The 26,665-nt window shown below is 34.5% G+C and overlaps 2 long non-coding RNA genes across 4 annotated transcripts in view; one reads left to right on the top strand and one right to left on the bottom strand.

The window, feature by feature from the left end:
- Positions 1–26,665, top strand: part of LOC140686472 (uncharacterized) — a 350,857-nt gene that overhangs the window by 276,973 nt on the left and 47,219 nt on the right. Inside the window, exon 5 of one of the 3 annotated variants that reach the window (XR_012060327.1) lies at positions 19,951–20,097. The exons of the other annotated variants lie outside the window; for them this stretch is intronic. This is a non-coding gene — a long non-coding RNA (uncharacterized lncRNA). Of the gene's footprint in view, positions 1–19,950; positions 20,098–26,665 lie in introns of those variants that run through there. 3 annotated transcript variants of the gene reach the window in all.
- LOC140686481 (uncharacterized) overlaps positions 9,060–26,665 on the bottom strand; it is a 94,376-nt gene continuing 76,770 nt past the window's right edge. Inside the window, exons 4-5 of the long non-coding RNA XR_012060335.1 lie at positions 15,171–15,265; positions 9,060–9,752 (exon numbers count right to left, since the gene is read on the bottom strand). This is a non-coding gene — a long non-coding RNA (uncharacterized lncRNA). The remainder of the gene's footprint in view (positions 9,753–15,170; positions 15,266–26,665) is intronic.

Raw genomic sequence — 26,665 nt, 5'->3', positions numbered from 1 at the left:
AGGGGAACTAAGAAATGCCCCCTGTATTTTAAGATCAAGTTTGGAAATGCATAGAACCTGATGTTAAACCTTGCAGAACAGAAAATACATTACGCTGGGAACTGAGACCTAGATTCCACATTTGAAACTCAGACTTTTGGGACTTGGGAAAAAAATTCCCATAGCCTGCCATGTACACATATCTTAGCTTTTCCATTTGTAAAATGAAGAGTTTAATTTATTGATTTCCAAGACCCATTTTAGTTGTAAAATGTTAGAATTCTGAGTGTGATAAAATGAAGAGAATAAATGTAGTAATGTAAATGAACTAATTTTGACTCATTGTGCACATTCGATAGAGAAGCAAACAGAATGATTTTAATAAGGTCAATTATTCATTTTCATATATAAATTTTGAGCTATACATATTCTATAAAATCATTTTTGTACCTTTATATCTTCTACCTAAAATAATATCTTAGAACTTATATAAAACATAAAAAGGAGAGAAAAACAAGACTTTTGAGTCATGCCAGCCACATACTTTGCCCATTGGGAAGTAGCAAAGGCACAGACTAGGGACACAGTTGTAGGGTGGAGCCACAGGACATAACAACAAAGGTCCCTGAGACTTTCTGATGGCCAGACATGTGGGGAAGGCACATTCTTCCTTTGTAGATTTGTATCCAACCCTAGGGATGGTCCAGGGAAATAGGTAGATGCTTGAGATATTTGAGGGACTGAGTGATTTTTCTAATAACACTGATCATTATCTAAATGGAGTCTTTAAATCATGGATTTATATCTTAATTAAGTTATTAAATAGGATCTTTAAATAATTGAATTGGATTAAGTTTTAAACCAAAAGTATCCAAAGTAAAAGTTTTTTCTCTAATTCATGAGTGGAAACTTGAGGAGTAACAGTCATTGGTTATAGACAAACTAAATTAAGCATGATTTCTCACAGTGTATGTGAAATATTGTGAGTTAAACGTTGACACCCACATATGCTGTTCTATAAATCAAATTTCAGGCTGTATTCTGTTCCTGCTGTGTTCAAGTACATTGCTGCCTTCTAGAATACTGCTTATATAAACAAAAATAGATTCTCATATTTGTCCAAACAGTGAAGTTCAAGGCCAGGGACCTTAGTGAGATCAGTCAAAGATGCACTGATGAGATTCATAAACAAGCAGCTTGAACAACAGGGCAGTGTACTCTAAGAGCTTATACAGATGCTTTATTTTATGCTGAGGACACTTCTTCTTAAATTATTTCTCTAATTTATTCTTGATGAGATACCTTCCATTTCCTGAGAACAGCCCTATTAATAGAGGATAGGAATCTAAGGAGGTAAGATGAAGTAGACAAGATACAAGTAGGCCATGTATGGCCCTTTTATTTATTTATTAGATAACTATTGATCACCTAACATATATCAGACACCGCTTTGTATGGTGGGGATAAAAGGATGAATAAGAAAGACGTGAAGTTTACATTGCAGTGAGGGACAATAGAGACAATAATAAATAAGATGATTTCAGATTATGATAAATGATATGAAGAATATAAAACAAATTCATATAGCCAAGAGGGTCATGGAAACTTCTTTAGAACAGAGGATGAGGGAAGGACTCTGAAAGGAAACCATTTTAACTTAAATTGGAATCATATAGTAGAGAGATGGGGGTCAGATCATTCAGAAAAAGGGAATAAACCCACATGGATCAAACTCGGTTGGTTAAAGGAAGAGAACGTAGGTTAGTTTTGGGTATGGAGAGTCGTACAAGACGCAGTTGCAGAAGAGTCAGGACTGAATCTCACAAAGCCATGACAAGTAGTTTGGATTCTTTTCTAAGTGAGATTATGTAATGAGTAATACTGGTGCCCAAATTCCCTGGGATCTGTATGACCATTTTTGTCCATATTTCAGCTTCAGTGTGCTTTTTTCTTAAGAACTAGCGCCTGTAACTCTTTTTGGATGAATGCCTTTAAGTGGCAGGGCCCTACATTGTCCACACTGCAGAAGAGTATCTGAAATTTATGCCTGTGACCCCCACAGCCACTAATTAGATAACTGATGGGTGTAACCTCTAGTTGAGAAAACACGGAGGGATAGTTTTCTCTCTAGAGTTCTTCTTTGGGATCAGGCTTAAACAACCCGCTCTGGGACTTCGCCTATGATAGAACCTTGCCTGGATTTCTCCCTTTCTCTGTTCTGTTCCCCTGGGTTTCCCCTGGGAACAGTTCCTTTCCAGTTTCCCTGGGAACATTTCCTTATAAAATCACTTGCATACAAAACCTCATCTCACAGTCTACAGCTGGGAAACTCAAACTCTGACAGTTGGAAGATTTGGAGGAATCTAAAGAGAAGGACAAAAACTGACTAATGTTTTAAAAATATCACTGTGGTTGCTGTGTGAAGAATGTTAGTAGGGGCTGGGGGAGGTGAGAAAAGGAAGAACAAAGGCAGCAAGCTTCTTCAATAATCTGGACTAGATTGCAAGCTCTGTGTTACCTAAAGTTCCCCAAGAGATGTGTGCTTAGAGAGGATGTTGTAAATAACACATTTAGGTATAAAAAGAAAATAATAAATTTTCATTTCTTTGCAAGAATCTAGAAATCAGGAAATAATTTGTGCTTCACTATAATTTGTTGGTATACACATTTATATTTTGAAATAAATTTTTATATCTGAGGATACACTCAAGATTTTGTACTGAGGGGATGAGCCATCAAAAATGTTTGGAGAACATTTAGACACCAACTAGCTTTATGTTTGCTATTTTCATGCAGTCTATTCTTGGTAGTCTTATGGAATGCTTTTCTCATGTATGTGTCTCTGGTGAAATGTCTTTGCCTTTAATCCTTCATTTTGTGGGAGAGGATTTAATTATTTGGGTGCTCCTGTAGGTTGGCTACTTTGAAGAATGAGACTATTCAATTTCTTCCAAAGAAATGTATAACTAGTTATAGGGGCAAGTCTGATAATGCTCTGTTATTTTCTGAGGATAAGAAAATTAAAAGTGCTCCAGATGCTTCAAGTGTAATTTTCCATCTACCATAAATTTTCTTCAGAATGCTTTCCTCACACAAGGTCAGGGCATTAGTGCTCATTAAGGACTATATACATGCACAGCTTGAAAATTCATCAGAAAACCAATCAGTTGTTTGAACTCAAAGTCGATAAAAAAACAAAACAAAACTGGGAGCTGGCTTTCTTTCTCTCACTCAGCAATCCACTGCCACCTTTTCTATCAGATATTACTATTTCAAAATGTGGATTTTGTTATTCAGGTACAGTCAGGCCAACAGATCAGGAGTTGATTTCCATTGAAGAGACAGTGGTTTCTCACAGTTCCCAAGAGGGGGGACTTGGCATGCCTTGCAGGGCCACATGGGGAAACATGGGAGTCAGGAAGGGGGCAGAAAGGGCTGGAAGAAGTGGTAAACGCCTTTATCGTGGTTTCCACAGGAAAGGCATGACAGGGTAAGCCTGTTTAGAATTGGCAAGATTGAATAATTTCAGCAGGCTCTGGGGTATAGGGGCTGTTACAGGTGTCTGTTGGCTGGCTCTGGGGTAATTAGGATGGAAAGAAAGTGGTCTGAGATCTGGGCAAAGGAGAGAGTTTAGGGTATAGGCTTTGAGTTGGCTGATCTGCCTGTGAAAGGCACACTTGCAGGCTAGTCGGTCCCAGCCCCAGAATGTCAGTCTCTCCCATGTCAGCAAGACCCCAAGATGTCAAAGCAGCAGAATGTGAAAAGCATCATCAATGCATTTACAAATAAAGAAAATGGTTCAATGATAGAATGAAAGAAGAAGAGAAAGAAGAAAATGAGAGAGAAATGAAGGGAGCATGTAAGAAGACAGGAAAAGAAAAAAGCGTGACTATAGATAAGAAAACAGAAAAACATCGAGGAAAAATGGACAAAACAAAAAAAATTTCCTTTGGACTAATTCTTAAATCAGGATGATTTAATATGATATTTTAATAACAACTTTAAAAGTTAATTTAACTACTTTTTCTCCTATGTGGATTGACTCATTCAGAGAAAAATGTAGTCAAAGATTTGAGATAACTGAATGATTACATATTTCATAAAAATAACCATATTGAAAATATACTGACTGAATATACTTAAGCTTTCACATAATTTCTTTTTGTAAGTTGTATATGCCTGGATGATTTCTTCCTTAAATGAACAGTGGAGATTTCTAGTAGTCAAGAATTGAGAACCTGATAGGTATTTGAGAAGCTGGAACTCCCATTTCTGATAAAATATGGAGAAATTATTTAAACAAATAAAATACTGATTTTATTTTCTCTTTTTTCTTATTTCTTGCTAGACCAAGATTGTGCACATTTGTTTGAGTAAACGCCATTTAGTGACTGTAAATATTCTAGGTTTTATAGGTAACACAACATGCTTTTGAGGTCACCTTGGGTTTTGCCTGCTATTGAAATTTTGCCACTACATGAAACAGTTCCCATATACTCACTTTTCCTCATTTATTACTAATCTGAAATCTCTAAACATTTCCCATGTGCTTGAGAGAACGAACATACAGTGGACCATATATGACAGCTGAACTTGGACCTGTAATCTGTACAGCAAACAGCCCAAGAAGCCAAACCACAACCTCTGAAGCATTCAGCACAGAACAGTCAGGACTTGGTCCATGACTGCCAGCTTCCCTAATTTTCGTTCCTTAGGGCTAGCCAGAGAAAGCCAAGTACAGCCCCCAAACCAATCATACAGGAACACAGGAGCACCACTTGTAGATAGCCCGCATCCAGCTTCCCCCTGCCAGCAAACTCCCATCAGAGCACTTACGAAGCCTTCTCTCTTTTCTTCACTGTAAAGCTTTCCTATTCCCCTCCCTGACTTTGAGTCATTGCCAAGCCAAACAATGGTGGTTGACTCCCTTGGATAGCAAGCTTTTCATAAATAGTCTTTGAATTGTCTTCATTTATTTCCACATGCTTTTTCTTTTCCTGTGATTGAATTATTTCCTCTAAGTCTTCATAATTCTTGCTTTTAAAAAGGTGAGTGACATTATCTTTGTTCACTAGTAGGTATTTCTTAAAAAAAAAAAAATGGGATGATACTATACCAGGCAAAGAGGAACACAAGTAAAAGTGACACTTTTAGGTAGGTGGATTTTTTCTTTTTAAATATTTTACAGTTTTGTCAATTATACCTCAGTAGAACTGAAAAAAAAAAAAAGGTAGGTCGATTTGGTGGATTTTTTTTCCCTTTAATACTATTTTGTCAGTTATACCTCAGTAAAGCTAAAAATGGCAAAAACAAGAAAACAACATCTAAAAATAAATGTATATATATTATTTGAATATTAAAATTGTGTACAAGACAGTTGTTCAAAGAAAGAAAATAAAAAGCATAAGAATTTCTTTTAAATAAAGGCTTTGAGACTTTTTACCATTATTTGTTCTTATCTGACTTTTGACATATGCTTTCTAACTTTTACTCAGTGATAAAATTTTTTTTCCCTACCTTCTCCTAGTACCACAGTCTGTTTCCAAAATATTTTGGGGTAGTAGAAAAAATACAGAATTACAATATTACCGTTGAGTCCCGAATTCAAAATAACTTTTCCACTTACAAATCTACTTAACCTCAGGCAATTCATGTAACTGGTCTGAGTTTTCAGTATTCCAATCTGTTAATGAGACTAATATTGCCTTCTCAGTATATTTGTATAGATCATATTTTAAAAACAACACATAGAAGTGTTTTGTTAACAGTTAACTCAAAAATATGCTCTCCTCCCCTATTTTTACTTAAGTTTTTAAAAATTGTGGTAAAGTTCACATAACAAAATTTACCATCATAACTATTTTAAAGCATACCGTTCAGTACTGTTAAGTACACTGTTGTATAACCAGTCTCCATAATTCTTTTCATCTTGCAAAACTAAAATCTATACCCATTAAGCCACAACTCATTGTTCTAGGGACATTTGCAAATTACTATACAGTAAAGGCTGCAAGGGCAAAGAGAGCTGTTCTGACTATAGATTCAGAATTCATTCCGAAGGAAGATTTTGTTGGGCATGGAACTTTACCCTGGTCCCTAAAATGACCCCGTTCTGACTTTATTGTAATAATTTCTGTCATATTCTGGTTCCATCTTATTAAACTTTTGTTCCTAGAGAGGAGTCATCTGTCTTCACAGGTCCTTCTTTTGGGCATAAACATTCTGTGAAAGCTCTTTGCTAGCCCCCTTCACTTAGTTATTCCCAAAAAGCCTGAGAGAAGAGTTTCAGCATTCATGAGGTCATCTTGAGATCATCTTGTAAATGACAAGACTCCAGTACTCTGTGTGACATTACTAGTTGGGTCCAGAAAAGCTAATACAGCTTTCATGGAATGAGGTGTTAATGGAGTAGAGAGATGATGCATTACAGTGTTTACAACTATCAGTGACAACAAGAATGAAGATAACACCTACAGTATGAAATTACTTTATATTAGAACATAGACGAAGAACTCAGAACTGCAGTGGCTGCACATCGGTAGTACTGTTACCCTAAAAGGTAAAGACCCCTGTTCTAATCATACCCGAAAGTTAAGTTTTCAGTTGGGAGATGCATTGTGTAGTGAAAAATTTATAAAAGATTTATTTGGAAAAGGAAAAGTACATCTCCAAGAATGGGAGGCAGGCTGATCCAAGGGAGGAAAAGCGGCAGGTTTTGTCTCCCCTTTCTCTTATATCCTCATTTAGAGGTGGTCTCTTGATTGATTGACAGCTTTTGTCCCTGGAATGCTTAGTCATATTTGGCCCCTTTGTGCATGTCCTTATCCATGGTGTACACAGAAAATCCCATGGTGGAGGTGCTAAACCTCAATGTTAATTATAATACAGTGAACATCGGGTCATATCTGGTTAAATCCTTTCTGCTACCATGCAGTCATGGCTGTCGGGTTCTAACTGGTTTTTTGCTGACACTCATTTAGAAGTCTCTTTATACTGGTGGTGGGCACAACGCCATCTTCTGGACCATCCTCCCTCTGCTCCGCCGGTCTCCCGGTGCCCCTACTTACCTAACTACCTAACAGTACTGTTCTAAAATGCTAGTGATATAGGTAGCAGTTGAGGAAACATTTTTTTAGGTACAACAGAACAATGACCAATTGTTTAACTCTCTTTTGTTTAGAGACTTGACTTTTTCATGTTAATAAGTATCCCTGGGGCCAAGAGTTCTTAATGGTAGATAATGCCATTTCTTTTGTAATTACTTCTTTTTTTTTTTTTAAATGTGGATGACAGCCAACCAAACCAAAGCAAACAATAGTAAACTATTATCATAAAATGTAACACACAGGCTGAAATCGAGGTTTACTATTACACCAACCTGTGACATGGAAGAGAAGTTTTTGTTTTGGGGTTTTTTGCACGTAAAAGAGAGAGCGGTAAGATGTATTAATACCATGAGAGTGGTAAATTATTTCTTTATACTTTGGAAAACAAGCTGTGCTGAGGCTTAGCAACAATCTTAAAATAGAATGAAATGTGTGGAAATCTGGTCATTGTTGTCAACTATTTTCATGTTCTTTACTGTGGTTTCCTTATAGAAGAGGTATTCACTCCAAAGAAATTATGTGCTGCTTGTCAGAACAATTTAAAGTCATGGAGATAGAGGCAGACAGAAGAAAGTAAGGAGTATTTTCTTCAGGCAACTAGCTATAACTTTTCGGTTTATATTAGCAGACTGATTGCCAATAACCACAGTGGTTAAACCATATCCAGAATTTTCACAGATTCCTGGAAAGTAAAGCCAAAATTGTTCTAATTAAACATAAAAGAATGAAACTGGTAGGCTTTTAAGTACTTTAAAACTATAATTTATGAATTAATACACAGTAATTAATTATTGACCTTTGAGATAAGGAGGAAACTAGAGGTGATTTTTCTTTACTAAGTTATTTCATTTCAAGGAATAAAAATTACTAAACTGGGCAGGGAATGACAATATTTACAATAGTTATGATTCACTTTTGTCAGACCTAAAGGTGATTTTTCTTGGTATAAAATATATACTTACCTTTAAAGAATTAGCTTTTTTGTCATTTCCCATAATCTATCAAGAGGTTAGTAATTTCAAGACTTTAGACCTAAAAATCCACCATTTAAAGTTTGGTTTTGAAGAAATAACTGGGTCAAAAGCCAAGCCCATGCAACTCACTATGGCAGACAAATCTCTTCCAGAAACCTTAGCCCACCTCTCAGGACTTTGTCATGTACCTTACCCCTTTGTATCCCAGAAACAACAAAGTGCTGTCATTTTCTGCCCATATTTTAATGCTTCTTGAATCTAAATTGCTGTTGATGATCTCACTTGTGTTTGAGTTTCCCCATTCTTACTGCTGTCTCATTACATCACTGAAAATGAATTGGAATTGAAAATGGAATCAGCAAAGTAAATGAGAAAACTTGTAAAATACAATTTTAATTCTTTACAATATGAAGAATGTGAAGTAAAATGAAAATATAATGAAACACAATTTATGCTTTGTGTGATGCACAAAATTAAAATTCTCTGAAATCTTTTCGCTAATTCAAAAAATGACATGTTGTCACTGAATTTAAAGGGCTATTTTAAGATTTAAAAAAGTATATATATCAAGTCCGTTGCTTGGTATATTATAAAACTTGAAGTTATCCTGGATTTGTCACTGTTTTTCACTCTACATCTTATCTATCAACAAAGAAAATTGATTCTGTTTCCAAAACATATCTTTGAAACTACCATTTCCCAATACCTATGCCAATATCCCTTTAGTCAAATGAACAGCCAGTGCAAATGACCCCTACCTACACGCTTTATATTGTCTTGCTGTCTACACCACTTGCCATGATCCTGGAAAATAAAGTTGGTTTACATTATTCCATTTTTTAAAGATTACAATGATTTCTTTCCAACCTTAAAATAAAAGATAGCCTACATTATACCTTGTAAGACTACATTGTTAGGTCCTTGCCTTACTAGCTAATCTCTTAAAACACCTCAAAACCAAAACCAGAACAATCAGACACAAATAACAATGTAAACAACACTCACTTCAGGTCTTTTTATTGTTACCTTTGAATCGAATATTCAATGCACGTGTTCCAGTGGCATATTTCCTCGTTTCACTGAGGTCTTTACACAAATATTACCTCCTCAAGAGTTCTTTGACTATCCAAACTAAAATGGTATGCCCTTTTACTTTTTAATTTTATTTCCATTATTTGTTTTTCATAATGTCACCTAATGCATCCTAACATTGGGTTGTCTATCTGTTTATTTATAGTTTTTTCTGCCTCTAGAATCTAAGCTTTAGGAAGTCATTTAAATTTGTTTTTGTTTTCTAATTAATCACCAGCACCTGGCATATATAAGGGCTTAGGAAATACTAAATTAATAGAGAAACAGAGGAATTAATGAATAGAGTATAACTAAAAGGTAGCTATTATAACCCCTACCAAAAGTAAGAAAAGAAATACCTCATATACATTACCACATATATTCTTTCAAACAATACTGTGAGGTGGGCATTTATTATATTCTAGGTTTTATAGATAAAAACTGAGACCAAGAAAGCTTGATTGTTTGCTCAATATCTTGCACCAAATGGCTTTTCCAAACCTAGCTTTTTGTCTCTAGATGAACCTCTTTTCTTAACAAGGATACCACTTCCCTCCAGAGGAATAAAGATAGAGCAGGAGCTAGTCAGTGATTCTCAGATCAGGATGCACATTAGAATTACCTGGGGAAATTAAAATAAAAATTACTGAGAGTCAGATAGAATTTTAGGACAACTGAATCAGAATATCTAAGAATAGGGCATGGTCATTTATATAATTTATACACAGTGAACACGGGTGTGTGTCTATCTTTTTGACTTTTTGTTTCCTTTGGATAAGTAGCCAGAAGTGGCTTTGCTAGATCATATGATAGTTTCTTCTTTAACCTTTTGAGGAACCTATATATTGTTTTCCATAGTATTGAACAAATTTACATTCCCACCAATACTGCACAAGTTTCCCTTCTCTCGACATCCTCACCAACACTGGTTATCTTTTGTCTTCTTGATGATAGCTATTCTAACAAGTTTGAGGTTATAGTTTAGTTGTAACAACCTTTCATTTCTGTGAAGAAATTTATTCCTAGCTTGTTTTTCTTCTGATGCTATTGTAAATAAAATAGTTTTCTTTATTTCTTTTTCAGGTGTTTCATTGTAAATATACAGAAATGTGACTGATTTTTATATGTTAATCTTGTATCCTGTAACTTTACTGACTTGTTGATTAGAGCTAATAGTTTTTTAGTGGAGTTTTTAAGATTTTCTATACAAAAATCATATTATCTGTAAATAATTTTTACTTCTTCTTGTCCACTTTGGATACCTTTTATTTCTTTCTCTTGCCTGACTATTTTAGCTAGGACTTCCAGTACTATATATATATATGTGTTTTTTTTACTCCAAAGGGTTTATTAAGACAAGTTTCACATATAAGTCCAGGGCAGATGGGATGGGGCTTATAAACAGGAACCTGGAAGGGGGCCAGAGGGCACAGGGTGGAACCTAAAAAAGAGAGTGAAATAGAGGAAGAGAGTGGAGGGCCTGGAGGGGAGACTGACAGGCTATCACACAGTGATAACAACATGCGTGAGGTGGGGCTCCATTAAAATCCCAGTTATTTATACAGATATACAGGGAGTTATGAGGGACTGGGGGGGCCCCACTCCACCCTCCATGCCCCAGGGAGGGGCAAGAGAAGGCCATCTCTCCTCATGGGTGACCCCATGAGGGTCTGGGGGGCTGCCCTTGGAGGAGTGTTGGGGAAGGTATGAGTGGACATCCTTATCTTGTTCCTGATCTTAAAGGAAAAGCTTTCAGTTTTTCACCATTGAATATTAACTATGGGTTTGTTGTATATGGCCTTTATTATGTTGAGGTTTGTTCCTTCTAAACCCAATCTGTTGAAGGTTTTTATCATGAAAGAATGTTGCATTTTGTCAAATGCTTTTTCTGCATACATAGATGCAGATGATCATGTAATTTTTATCTTTCATTCTATTAATGTAATATATTAACATTTATTGATTTGCATATGTTGAACCTTCCTTGCATCCCAGGAAAAGATGCCACTTGGTTACTCTGTATAATCCTTTTAATGTGTTCTTGAATTTGGTTTGCTAGTATTTTGTTGAAAAATTTTACATCTGTATTCATCAGGGATATTCGTTTATAGTTTTCATTTCTTGTAGTGTCTATTTTGAGTCTATGTATTTCTGTAGTATCAGTTTTAATGTCTCCTCTTACATTTCTTGGGTCTTCACTCTTTTTTTTCTTCAGTCTAGCTAAAAGTTTGTCAATTTTATCTTTTCAGAAAATTAGTTTTCAGTTTCTTTGTTTGTTTGTTTTTTTCCTGGTCTCTATTTCTTTATTTCCACCCTGATTTTTATTATTTCCATCCTTCTGCCAACTCTGGACTTATTTTTTTCTTCTTCTTCTAGTTTCTCATGATGTAAAGTTAGGTTGTTGGTTTAAGATCTTTCTACTTTCTTAATACATGGATTTATCACTATAAATTCTCTTCTCTATGAACTATGTTTGCAGCATCTTATATGTTTTGATATGTTGTGTTTTCACTTTCATTTGCTTTGCAGCATTTTTGAATTTCTCCTTTGACTTCTTCTTTGACCCAAGTGTTGTTTAGAAGTGTTGTTTAGTTTCCACATATTTCAGATTTTCTAGCTTTCCTCTTGTTCATTTCTAGTTTCATTCCTTTGTGGTCAGTTGGTATAATTTCAATTTTAAATTTGTTAAGACTTGTTTTTTGTTCTATTGTATGATCTATCATAGAGAATGTCCTGTGTGCACTTGAAAAGAATGTATGTTCTGTTGCTGTCACATGGAATGTTCTATAGGTGCTGATTAAGTCCATTTGGTTTAAAGTATTGTTCAATTCCAATATTTCCTTGTTGATTTTCTGTCTGTATTATCTATATATTGCTGAAAATGAGGTACTGAAGTCCCCTATTATTCTGTTGTGTATTTCTCCCTTCAGATCTGTTAGTACTTACTTGATATGTTTAGGTGCTTCCGTGTGAGATGCATACATGTTTATGATGATTGTTATATCTTCTTGACACCTTTTTCAATATATAATGACTTCTAGGTCTCCTGTTACCATTTTTGCCATAAAGTCTATTTTGTCTGGTGTGTATATGGCTATGCCTGCTTTCTTTTGGTTTCCACATGTGTGGAAAATCTTCTACCCCTTTACTTTGAGCCTATTATGTCTTTAGAGATGAAATGAGTCTCCTGCAACCAGCATATAATTGAGTCTTGCTTTTTAATCCATCCAGCCACTCTGTGCCTTTTGACTGGTGAATTCAGTTCATTTACATTAGAGTGATTATTTATATGTGGGAATCTTATTAATAATTCTCTGGTTGTTTTGTATTTTTGCTATTTCTTTTTCCCTCTCTGCCTACTTTTGTAAATTGGTTATTTCCCATGGTGATATGCTCTGTTTCCACTTTCTTTGTCTTTTGTGGATTTACTCTCCATTTTTTACTATGTGGTTAACTTGTAGATTACATAAAGCATCTGACAGATAAGACAGTCCATTTTAGGCTGATAGCATATTCAAAATCTCTAGAGGTTCCAAACCTTAATATTCCCTTTCATATTATTGATGTTATAATTTACCTATTTTTAATGTCATGTATTAGATAACAATTTATAGTAGCTATAGTTATTTTTACTACTCTTTTTCTCTTTTACTACAGTTGAGTGGTTAAAACATTGTCCTAAAAGAGAGTTACTGTTTCCTAAATCTGGTCTATCTTTCACCTTTGTTAGTGTAGTGTACACTTATATATGTTATCATGTCACTGATCAGCATCTTTTCATTTTAGCTTAAAGAACTCCGTTCAGCATTTCTCTCAAGGCAGGTCTAGTGTTGGTAAACTCCCTCAGCTTTTGTTCTTTTAGGAAAACATTTATTTCTCTTTCATATTGAAGGATAACTTTTCTGAATAAAGCATTCTTGGCTGGTAATTGTTTTTCTTCCACACTTTGAATATATCATTCTACTTTCTCCTGGCCTTTAGAATTTTTGCTGAGAAATTGCTGATAGACTAATGGGGGTTCCTTTGTAAGTTACATTCTATTTCCTTTGATTGGCTTTAAGATTCTTTCTTTATTACTGATTTTGGCAGTTTCTTAATGATGTATTTTGGAGTAGGTCTCTTTGTATTTAGATAACAGTATGTTCTATTAGCTCCATGAATGTGTATGTTCAAGTCCCTTCCCAAATTTGGGAAGTTCTCAGCTATTATTTCTTTAAATAAACTTTCTGCCCCCTTATCCCTCTCTTCTCCTTTTGGAACCCTAGTTATTTGAATATTTGCCTTTCTTATCATAATCTATCTGAAAGCTCTTGTAGGCTTTTTTCACTCTTTTTAAATTGAAGAATAGTCAGTTATAATATGTCAATTTCTTCACTCTCTTAAAATCTTAGTTCCCTGTCTTCTAACTGAATTATTTCTGTATTTATATCTTCCAAGTCATTTGTTTACTCTTCCATGTGGTTTGCCCTAATGCAGATGTTTTCTATTGCATTTTTCACTTAATTCATTGACTTCTTCAGCTCCAGAATTTCAATTTGGTTATTTCTTTATAATTTCAATCTCTTTGATAAAGAACTTTTGTTTATTGACTTTATTCCTGATTTCATTGAACTGTTTTTCTGAGTTTTCATGTAGCTTTTAGATTTCTTCATAATAGCTATTTTAAGTTCTTTATCAGTTAGTTCACAATATTCTGTGCCTTTTGGTTTGTTTGGTTTCTGGAGAATTACTATTTTCTTTTAATGATATCATATTTCCTTGGTTTTTCATTACTGCTTGTTAAGTGCTTCTGCTTTTGCATTTGAAGTAGCAGATACCTTTTTATTATTTTTTCTATTTTATTTATTTTTATTGAAGTATAGTCAGTTTACAGTGTTGTGCCAATTTCTGGTCTATAGCATAATGTTTCAGTTTTATGTATATATACATAAATTCCTTTTCATATTTTCTCATTGTATGTTACTATGACATTAAATATAGTTCCCTGAGCTATACAGTAGAAACTTGTTGTTTATCTATTTTATATCTAGTAGTTAGTATGTAGCAGATACCTTCTTAACTAAACTTTTATGTCTTCTTACAATTCACCAGGCTGGCTATTTAGAATTCTCTTTTTTGTATTCCAGAATGTGGTGCTAAAGGTCAATTTTGTTGTTCTCCCTTGTCCACCAACCTTGGCCTATTTCTGAGCAAGGTCCCTGTCTACCAGAGCTTACTCTCATGGACACACTCAGTATCATGCATAAGGAGCCAGCAGCATAGTGGAGGGAGGTGTGGGTTTAACACTTGGGGCTTAGGGGTTCTCAGGAATCCAGTGGGAAGATCCTCTAGTTGGGTACTCCTAGAGGTTTGTGGGCAGATTTTCTGTTGAAGTCCTGAAGTGGACAGCAGGAACCATGTTTCTTTAATGCCCTTCAGTATTCTTATATGCTTCCTTTCTTTCATCCTCCTTCCCCTGAGTGATGGAAGTTGCTCCTAAGAAATCAGAGTAATGCTGGAGAGAAACAGGTTCCTCCAGCTACAACCTGTACTACTGAGGTAGCCAGAGTGACTCACCACTTTCACCACTCACTTCCTATGCAGGAAAGGTCTCTGCTTTCTACCTCCTCTGTGGGAAAGGTCACCACTGCCACTGCCAAATATCTAAGCCCTTTGAAGTGTCAGCCTAGGGAGGGGGGCAGTTCTGGTAAATTCCTTCTCCTCCTCTGCATCTAAACTCTCTCTATCCTGTTCAGATAGCATGCTGAAATCTCCCCTCAGGCAGTCTGCACTTTTACAATTTCTCTCTCATCTGTGAGTATCTGTTCAGGTTTGCCCTCCCCAAGTATTTTTCTGATCACAGTGAGAGGGGATGGTGAAGGGTCACTGAATTTCTTGGATCTGAAGCTCTTACTGAGGTCTTGTTTGTTTATTCGTAGGCATACGGGTAGGTAACAATATTTCCTGGTCCCTTGCTATAAGATATAAAGCACTTTTGTTCAATTTCAGATGTTTCTAATTGTTTAAAAAAAAAAAGGAAGAGAAGAGAAGAATGACTTACACTTCTATAATGCTGACGTCACTCTTTCTGAGGTGTCATGATCAACAGTCTCACTTTGGTTATGTTGGCATCACAATTCTGGCCTATGAATAGTGCTGGTGAAGCAAGACAAGCAGTATTTTGAAAAATCCTGAATTCCAAACCAGAATTTGTTCAGTTCCAGTTACCTATCCTGAGTAGTTGGGATTAAGAAAATAGAGAGAAATCTAAGTACAAAAAAAAAAAAAAAAAAAAAAGAGCGAGAGAGAGGAAGACAGGCATTGTGATCTCTAGTTAAGAGATGATATCTAAACATCTGAGGTCTGACTTGAGAAAAGTATTTTGTTTGGTGCTGTGTTTATGGGTAGACTTGTAAATGGATATTTAAATTGACAGTGAATTGCCTACTTAAAATAAAGGTAAAGGAATTGAAAGAAAAGACTATTCAGGTTAAAATGAGAAACACATAAAACAAACAAACAAAAAAAACCCAGAAGCTGAAAGGAACAAAGTCAATAAGAAGGCAAATATTGATGCCTAAGGCAGCAGGGTTAACATTAGTATCTAATAAATAATTTGAGAAGGAAAGAAATAAGCAATACCAAAGGGGTTATTTACAGTAATAAATGGAACAGTCCATACTAAAGATGTTACAGTGTCCAGTGTACTGGATAACATAACAAAACAGATAAAGTGAAAAAACTTAAAAATACAGAAGAGAATGACATAACTGACAGATATATAATAGCAGTAAAGTAAAATAAGACCTTGACCACCACCATTCCTGTAACATAAATCAGACAAAAAAAAAAAAAAGATGATGATGTTTTAAAAGTATCTGGTAGGCTTTAGTTAAGTGTGGCATGGCTGTCTGAAATGGGAGTTATTCTGCAACTTTGCATTGTTCCACATTCTTGTCAACTCTTGTTATTGTCAACAATTTTAGCCATTTGGAACTGTGTACAGGAGTATCACGTTGAAGTTTTATTTTTCCTTTCCCCGTTGATTGATGACACTGAACACTATATGATTATTAGCTACTCAGATACACTTTTTTTTTGCTGTTCAAGTATTTCATCCATCTTTTAAAAATTTGGTGTTCCTCTTATCTTACAGATTTGTAAGAGTTCTTTAGGCATTTCAGATCTGAGTTATTTGAAAACAAAGAAACCAAAAGGAAAAACAGAAAACAGAGCAGAAGAGAACTTCAACATCTGAAGAAAATAGTCCATATGAAGAAATGGACAGTTAGACATTCACCCATAAAATAATTAAAAGCTCTTATAAAATAGAATCACAACAGGAAATAGAAATTTGAGAAAAAAGTAATAGTGAAAATTAAGCATTTTTTTTGTAGCTTTAAATAAAGATTCAGGAAAGTTTCAGAAGAGAATTAAAATGCAATAAAAAAATTGAATAAAATGTAGGAAAAGATAGAGAAATTAAATGACTAATTCAAGATGTTAAATATTCAAATTTAAAAAAAAATCAAATTTTAAGAGTTCTAGAAAGTGAGGTTATAGAAAATTGGTGACACATTACAAATTGCAGAAAACTGAGCTGAAAGAGAAGATCTAATGTTTTTAGGAAATTTGAAAAAAAAAAGAAAACAGTTCATGCAAATGATCATGAACCTGCTACTGGAAATTCTCAGCTGCTATAGCTGGAAACTAGAAATATAGAGAGCAACACTTTCAGAATTCTGTGGAAAAATATTACATAACCAAAATACAAATTGGTATTCCCATAGTAAATATTAAATATTAACTAACAGTTTAAACTAATTTTGTAATTATTTATATCATTTATATTTAAAAGCAAAAATTAAAATATTAACCAACAATTTAAAATAATTTTATCATATATTTATATATGATCATTTGAGGAATGTTGGGAGGAGGACTGAGGGGAAAGTGCTTATAAGAGAGCTAAATCATTATCCATCATAAAGGCAGCAAATGAAGTTTCAAAATTAAGCATCATCAGCAGATCATTTAAATTATGGAATTAAATATCAGGCAATAGGAACGACTAAGAGTTGAAAATGGTTGTTGAACTGAGTAGGGCTAGGGACTGGGGAAACTATTTTTTATTATAATCTCTTTAGGTCAAAATGACTTAAAATATATACATATATCATATTACTTTAATGATTAATAAGAATTAAAACTATCAACATAATTTTGAAGTATTGTAACTTCATAATTTCATTAAAAGTAACTTGTTTGTGCATATACACACACACACACACACACACACACATATGATAGGAAAATAAACCACTAAAATATCAATAGGGAAATATTTATTAGGCTCTTGATATAGCAGGTTCTTATTAACTGGAAGGTATTTACACATTTTTGTACCTGAATCTAATTAGCAGTTATACAAAGAGATTGGTATCAGTGACCAAGACTGAGAAAATTGAAATGACTGATGGGAGTATTAATATTTGGAACATCATTCTGGTTAATACATTTTGCAATTCTTAAGAGAATTAGAAAGAGTGAAGAATGTGAGTAATTGAGGTCATTTCTCATATAAATCTGGAATTCTGCAGAACTCACATAAGTGGAGAGATTCTTTTGAATTTACTGTTGTAAGCCAAGAAATAGCCCTACTGATTATTAGAAATAAGGGAGACTGTGAGGAGGTAATATAATGATTTATGGGCTTTCCTTATAATTAGGTAGAAACATGACTCAAATGCAGAAACACTTATTCACAGGCATTGGACAAATGAGATTTGGTCATTTTTGTTACTGAAGAGTTAATTGGATGAACTTCAAGAGGCTTCTCAGAAAATATCTGACGTTTGTATCCCTGAGCTGTTCTGTGATTTTTCAAAAGTTAGTTATTTTTATGGAGGGTTACTATTTTTTTCAGTTCAATAAATTCTGTTCAGTAAATTAGATCCTTAAATACGTGCTTATAGATACTGGGAAGCAAATTGTTCTTTAATCAATGCAAACATTAACTCACTTCATTTCTTTTTTCCTTCCTTCCTGTTAGTCACCATATTGAGCACTTACTAGATGGCAAGCATTGTGCTGGTGTTTTAAAATACACTTCCACATATCACAACAACTCAGGGAGTTTCAGGACTATTCTGCAGATGAGGAAATTTATGTTCAGAGATGTTAATTAAATTCCCTAGGATCACAATGCTAATAAATGGAAAAATAAATCTTTCTGAATGCAAATGCAAATCTTTTCCATTACATCATGCTGTATTATTTTAAACACATTTTTTTCAGTCCACAATTGTTTATAGAGTGCCTTGTATCTGTCATGCTCTATTTTTGACAATGAGAGAAATAAAATGCAGTCTCTTTTCTTATGATTATCATAGTTTGTTGGAGACAGTATTCACATAAACACATATTTCAGGAAGCATAGAAATTTGGCTTTGACTTTAGTATTCCTTTTTGGGAATTCTGTACAAGTTGAGAAAATGATTTAAGAGAACAATGCCACTACAAAATTTCATGAGAAAGAAAGACCCCAAATATCTATGATAAATAGTTTTTAATTATGATATAAAAATAGTGGGTAAGAAGAGAATTTTAAAAGTTAGAGATAAATAATGTACTGAAAACCATATGTTGTTTTCATTTATCAAACTTCAAAACAGAATTTTCACAAATGATTTAGTAATCTTCTGATGATTTTAAGCCTACAGAGGCAAACATTTTGAGCAAAGTCTTACTGAAATGTCTGCAAAAGAATACCACACATTTTCTGTGGATGAATATCAAAGAATTTTTAGTTTAATTCAAGCTGTTAATTCTAAGTAACAGAATTCCATTTATAAGACATGTTACTGAAACACTAAATTCTTGACTTACATTCTTCAGTGCATACCAACATAAATGTTAGCAATATTATTGAATTAATATTTTTCTAACTTTTATAATCACACATTTAGACATAAAGATAAAACCATATATACATATTTTTAAGTTTTACAATGTTGAGTTAACTGAAGCATTTATTCTTCTGCTTTACTGAGTGGATCTGACTGATGAACTATTTATGGAATGGAAAATCGGTAAAGCAAATGTCAAATAATTGTGACTGACAATGCACCAAAAGTGGCAAAGGCTAGGAATGACGTGTAAATAAGCAGACGATGGATATTTTTTCCACGTATTTCAATTGTATGTTAGAAAAGTAATTATAACACAAAATGTAACAGAATTTCTGCCCTTAGGCGGGAAAATAGTGAGCTAATGTTATCACTTTACTTAATTCAAAAACATCTACATGACATAAAAGAGATGTTGGAACTACTTTGTCAGATATCAGATGCTCAAACAAGATGGAATAGAAGCTACTGCATTTTTAAAAAGATTGAATTAAAGAAAGATTTAACACTGCACTCTGCCAGTAACAATGCCAGCTTTCAAGACAGCTTGCTTGTAGAGAACATGGTTTATTATTTGTTAGAACTGGGTAAAGAAATAACCAAACTGGTGTGACTTGAGAGCAGAAGTATTTCTTACATTGTGCCTGCTATAAGGATTTTCCCAACATTTTGCTTCATAGCACATTAGTGTGCATGAAATGAAAGCTGAGGTGCAGGTGGAAATTTAGAGATTTGTCATATTGCAACCAATCAAATTTCTCCATTGCTCTATTTCTAGATCCAAGATTAAGGGAAATTTTATCTCAGGCAAGTAAGTGTAAAACAGCAACTGAGCAAAAATATTCCTGATAAAATAATACGTGAAGACATTTTTAAGTCTTCTGAAATTATAGAGAATCTTCTTTAAGCAGTGCAAACAACTCTAATTTGCAGGATTGATTAGGTGACATTACAGAAATTGAAGAGCTGATGTGTCTTTACCTAGATGATGGAAAACTATCAAACTTAGTGGCAATGTTACCACCAACAGTAGCCTACACTGGAAGAATTACCCCAAAACATTTGCACACCCACTGACCTCATTTGGAGGTGAGAGGAGAAATTGTTTTTTTCTAAGTTTTCAAACTAATAGAATTGGCTTTTAACAACTATAGCAGTGAAAGTATAATCATAATTGCCTTTTGGGGAACATACTCAGAGTTTTCTTCAAGTTCCGTGTTTATTCTATGATGGTATTAGTTGGCTTCCCTTAATATTGACTTTAACATTCAACTGCTTGGCATTTAGTTAAAGAGTATATTGAGACAGCACTGTAAAATGACTATTACTCATTAAAAAAATAAAGTATATTGAGGGCACATCTCATTTAAAATGTGGTGTGATAATTTTACCCATAGAGACATTAAGGCAAGGTTATTAGGCAGTAGATATCATAAGTATGGATCCTGTGGTAGGGTATCAAGGAAAGTTCTACACAGAATCTTGAGTAGTAGTCTGCTAAGTGACAAAGTCACTTATATGATAGTATTTAGAAAGAAAAGAACTGATGATGAGAACTAACTTGATGGAAAGTTCAAACTTAATACAACTGTAAATGCAACTTAATAAATCTGCATTGTTTTTGAACAGTTATCATTGTGTCTTCTATGTTGTCTGTACAGTCAAATGTACACTATAAAAATTTGCATATGTAGGCAAGGAGAAGACTGCGATCAGCAGTCCTCCCTGTCACCCCATCCCAAGGAAGCCAGGTGAGCTTCTGCTCTCAGCCCGAGGCCCTCTTCAGGCACTAGTGGTGCTGGTGAAACACTGTAGACATCGATGATGCCATTTGGTACTTAAAGTGACTTTACAGTGCTCAGGAGGAGAAATCACCTGCATGGACCTAACTCAGTTCTTTCAGGGTGAGGATTTACATTAATATTCTGTGTATGACCCAATTTGTTTTCCTTTGGATCTAAGCTTTTGAGTACAGTATAATACTTTTCCAAATTCTTCCAGACTTCATCTAAAGTGGAGCCAACTGGAACACTACAGAAAGGGCCTTTTCTAACTCCTCTTTACTAATTTTCATATGATTATTCTTTAGCAGTGAGAGAGAGAGAGAAGACCCCATGATTAGGGCTTCTGGGAGTGAGCTATCCAGTATTTGGTTAAACTACCACTGTGTTCTTGATTTGCCTCCCTTTTGTGGTCTAAGAGTGTACTTGTCTTACAGTTCCCCTCCCCTTTTATTTTGGCAATGTTTCTCTAAGATCTTGTGAACTCTGTGTGTTTCCAGAATGCACTGACTCCTCACATTATATTTCTAATAACCAAACTCTGATAGCTCTGGTAACCTCCAACAAGACAACAGATTTCTACATTGTCACCACTACCTATTCTACACTAATCTATACAGATTTGCAGAATCTCCCTGCATACCAATAAGATCAGTAATCCCTTGTAACAAGACAAGCTTCATTTGAAACCATTCTCCATATCCATTATGCATGTTTTATTAAGAAACAACAAATTTATTTTTGTGGTAAATTAAAACAGAGATAATAAATAGCATTAATAAATAACTTACTCTAGAATACTCAGTGGTTTTTCATATTATTTTCTTTCCTCATTTCTAAAGCTCCTCCTCCACGTGTTTTGTGAGTCTCTTTTCAAGTATGTTAAGATGACTTAATATTGAACCAGAGTAGTGTTATTGATAATTAGCCCCTAAAAGTCTTCATTGTTTAGTACTGATTTTTTTTAAAAAAGGAAATGATGGTGCATTAGTTCAAATGCAGAAGTTTTATGATCAAAAAACTGTGATATTTAATTTTAAAAATACACACTATTCCAAAAGGCCTCTACAGCATGAATGCTTTTCTCTAAATCACTGTGCCATTATTTTCCAGACAGCCTGGCCTGAGGTAATTAGTTTTGCTTCTCTTTGTGAAATCCATTGAGGACAGGTCAGTGGATAATGAATGTGAATCAGAAAATCTTCAGCACATTCATTTTTAAACAGTTCTCCACAATGACTAGTTGTTTCTGGTGTGGTCCCACCGAACGAGAGCAGCACAGGGGGCGGGATGCGTGACCCAGGTTCCCCTGTGCTGGATGATGTGAATCAGTTTTCAGCATGTTTTAATATTTCAGCTTTTTCTGTAGTTAGGCTCAGACAGACATTTTCTCTTCATTAATTTAATTTAAGTCTTATGAAAACAGATGAGATTGAAATCAAGTAATTTAAGAAGTTTGTTGGAAACATAACTCCTTGTAATCATTTGGGGACCAAGAGACTTGAATGTTGCATCTAAATTGAACAGTAAGGAAAATGGTCTGTAAGAGGAAAATAAGAGGGTAAAGTGGGTTAGGTGGCACGATTTGTGCCTTAAAATAATGTTAATTTTATTTTATGAGCTCCTGTGAGTAAAAAGAGTAGTAAAGGTCATTTACAAAAAGACTCCATAGTGATACTAGTTTCTCAAAATAATTTTTCAGGATTTCTTAGGAGGAATCCTTCATACAAAGAAAATGTGACCAATTTTAGATTACTTTACAAATGCTGATGGATGGATTCAGCAATTTGAATGTAATTATATTAAATTTAATTTCAGTCATTACAGTTAAGTACCTAGTAACTTACTCATATGTGGTGGATACTTAATGGGAAATATTTTAAATAAGGAAATAAGTAATAATGAGCTCTCTTGATTCTAGAAAGCCATAAGAAACATATTAAAACTCCTCTTGTACTACACCTCTGTATTTATTTTTTTAGAATTTTGTGATGACTTTTTTTTCAACACAGCATTTCTCAGTCTGTTTCTGGCCTCCCATTCTAACTCAGGGGTGTGACAGTAGGAGGCATTTTGTGATGTAGGCAAAAGAGGGTTTCTTCTAGTCCAGCACTTAAGTTTGAAGGTGATGGAAGCTTGGTGTTTATGCCAGTTACTAATTCCAGGAGATCACTAGGTGGTCTGCATGCCTAATTTGCTTCCAGGTAAAGATGTAATTCTATGCCTAGGAAGCTATTACCCACAATAGATACATCATTGGACATGAGTCATGGGCAAAGAGTGATAACCTCCATGGTCCCAGATTCTTGTTGCAGGTGTATGAGACAGCCAATTGGGCAATACTGAAGAGGGTGTAAAGGGCATAAGCTTATTCCTGGACAGTGTGGAGGCTCTAGTGTGAATAAGAATCAGCTGTGGTGTTTGTTAAAATTTACTTTCTGCCACCTCTAGAGATCGTGATTTAGTAGATGTAGTTTGGCACCTAAGGAGCTAAGTTTAAAATATATACTTTACATTTTAGAAAAGGTTTAGATTTATGGAAAATTTGTGAAGACAGAGCAGACAATTCTTGCATAGCCACCACACAGAAAGCAGTGTTTTACTAAGTAAACATGACAATTCTGAATCATGTGTTTTGAAACTCTCACTTTAAGTATTAGGTAACATGATTGAGGAAGCAGAGTGGGGAGTGTATGGATGTCAGGCACAGCTTGCTCTTCCTGGGCACATCATAACCTGAACTGTTGGAACAAAAGTCGAGGAGGTTAGCAAGCTCCAGAGATGGGAATTATAAAGAAGTTGATAATCATTGCCCTGAAATACCAGGACTTGAAATGTCATTAAATTGTAGGTCCTACAAGATTGTTGGGACTGAGGCTGCTGATATATTTCCTCTTTCAAACAGAAGCAGTCCCGGCCTGAGCTGTCAGTGGGAGGCTTCTGTAGCTCCAAGTCAAAGTAACCAGAAGCCAAAGGAGTAAGGATTTCTTTAAATAAATTGAACTAGTTACTAGATATGCCTTACTAGAAGATCTTATTTATAAAATTCTGATACAATGATATTACTTATAGGATCCTCTAATTAGCCAGGAAGCTTCTACTATTATAAAATATCATCAAGTCTTTAAACTGTAAATTTTATAATCTTTCAATTTTCTGGCTTTCAGAGCACTATTTATGTATCATTCTGAATACTTTGTTTTAGACTACAGGTAAAATACCCTTTAAAAAGTGATGGCTGGGGATCCATATAACCTAGAAGGGAACTAAGAAATGTAATCTAGAACTATGTTTAAAATAATTTTTAAAGGAATGCTGAACAGGTACTTCTGAACATGGGACTTAGAAAATTCATAGCTTAATTTATGGACTAGTCTAATGCTTTAATGGATGTATCATAAAAATGAATGTAAATCATCGTAATGAAAGAATTGATAGATTTCTGACAATGCTATGACAGCTGAATTAATGTGTGCAGAATGTCAGTATTAATGATAAACATTAATAAATACTGCATATGATTGAATTAACAATGACGTAAAACAGTCTTTTGCTGCTATGCAAAACCCATTTAACTAGGCAGAGATACTGTTTTAGGCTTAGTATGAACACTTAATTTCAAGGAGCACCTCCTACAAGTTTCTCAAAAAGATTCCATTTATGTTGCATAAGCTTACTTTCATAAGAACTAATTTTTCTTCATGTGACTTTGTCAGAAATCACAACTTTGATGATAGAAGTTCATATTTATACATTTTTATTTTTGAAAATAGAGTCATCATAAAGCACTGAAAAGGTGTAAAATCTGTAATACCAGTAAGTCCTTGACTCTCTTGTCTAAATAGTGGGACACCAGTAACCACCTGTCAGCAAAGTCTACATTTCAGAAAGGGGCTACATTGTATATTAGTTTTGAGTTGTTTAAAATCAAAGGTCCTTTGGATTATTTCAGGATTATATTATTTTTGTGGTGAATGAAAGGAGGGTGATATTAAAAATAAGGCATACCTACCATTCCCTTTAATCCTTTAGTGAATTATATAGCATCATTTCAGAATAGCTGAATCTTGCTCATGGATAGAAGTGAACTTGATAATTTTTTGAAAATTTCAAAGAATCATATGGTAACACTATGCCCCCTCCTGTATTATTTGAAGATAGATATATCTCAGAAGACCAAATTGTGACTGGAAGCCAGTGCTGTGCAGGATTTTGGATTACCATTGTTTGTAGATTTTGCTACATTTTCAATTCTAGCCTCTGCTGAAGTACACATTCTCTTAAAATGAGTCATATCATTGCTTTTGACACAGGCTTGAGCTTGTCTTGTTTTTTTTTTCCCCAGCATTCCACAGTTCTGCTTCATGGCTTACAGTAGCTATTATAAAAATATTTGCGAAAATTATACAGTGCTGTTAGACGCAATGGAAAATAATTTTATGCACATATAAACTTGATGCAAATATGCATATAGCTGAGAAGTTTAGTCTCGCCCACAAGCTACTGAGAAAAAATTAAATCTTATAAACGTAATCACCTCCATTAGAATCTAAATATTATTTTTCTTAGATATAAAATGACTTTGCAAGTGAAGTATTTTTTTCAGCACTATTAATTCTCATCACAATTTGTCCTAAATGATACTTATAGAAATTTTAAACCATAGACTAAAAAGAGAAATAGACTAGAAAGAAAGAAATAATGAATTATATTCATTATTAGAAAGCACCGGTGACTGAGCTTTACAAAAAAAGATTGATCATTCAGTTTCAGATAGGTAGCTTTTTTCTAGGAGTTTTTAATATTCTTTTGCATTTATCTTCTCCAAATCTTATAAAGTCGATATTATTATACTGTGTTTTTAATGAGGAAGGAGAAAGAAAGTGAAGAGAAGTGAGCCACTCATGGATACACACTGAATTCTTCAGAATCAGAATCTGGTACCTGACCCTGTGATTTCAGGTCTGATTCTCCCTCCACAGCACCAGAGGAAGTGAGTCAGATCTTCATGTGAGATCAAGGGATGGAACAGAAGGGTGAGGACAGAAAGTGAGGGAAGGCTGGGAGGCCAAGAAAGAGGGACACTGCTGTCTTGCCATTCTAGATCTCCTTTGGGAGCAGATGAATATTCTTGGGACCGAGGGTTCTAAGCTCTCTCTCCTGCAGTACCTGGGGCAGATGGTGACTGGAATGGGTGCTTGTTTCATGAGATTTTGTTATCGTCTGATGGGGAAAACAGAACAAGGTGACTTTCTTCCTAGACATAGATGCATCTTAAACATGTCTGAACCATGAATTATCTTCCATATTACTAAAATAGCTATCTGTTTTTAGCTGTCAGGTGTCAATGGATTGGATTTTATTGTTTAATGACTTTGTTTATACAATAATTTTTAATGGGGATAATAATTTTCTATTAAGTTGGAAAACTCCACATAACATAGTAATAGGCTTTAATGAATCAGAGGCCAAAGGAAATGTGGAAAGCGCTCTTGATGTTCCACCTCTTCACTGGAATCTTTTGTGTGTGTGTGTGTGTCATGAGGTTGATAGCTCAAATACTTGACTTTTTGGATGTTTAGATTCTTCTAATTTTAGAAATAACTAAATTTTATCATGTCATAAAACTCAAACAGTGGATTTTCTTGAAATTAAAGAAGTTGATCTTTTTTTTTTTTTTTGCATTGCTCTGTTTATCTGGATAGGACAAAGTCATGGGATTTTATTATGGATACTGACCTTAAAAGTCTCCTCTTTTCTGACAATCTCTGGCAAGTTTTCATTAAGACAGCTGAATATCTCTAATGATGAGAAATTTATCATGTGCAGGAGTTAGTAAAGACTGCTGGTTAAGAGCAAATACTCTG

This window comes from Vicugna pacos, chromosome 2 (genome assembly GCF_048564905.1).
Source record: "Vicugna pacos chromosome 2, VicPac4, whole genome shotgun sequence".
NCBI classification, from domain to species: Eukaryota; Metazoa; Chordata; class Mammalia; order Artiodactyla; family Camelidae; genus Vicugna; species Vicugna pacos.
This window is presented reverse-complemented; position numbering and strand designations above follow the sequence as displayed.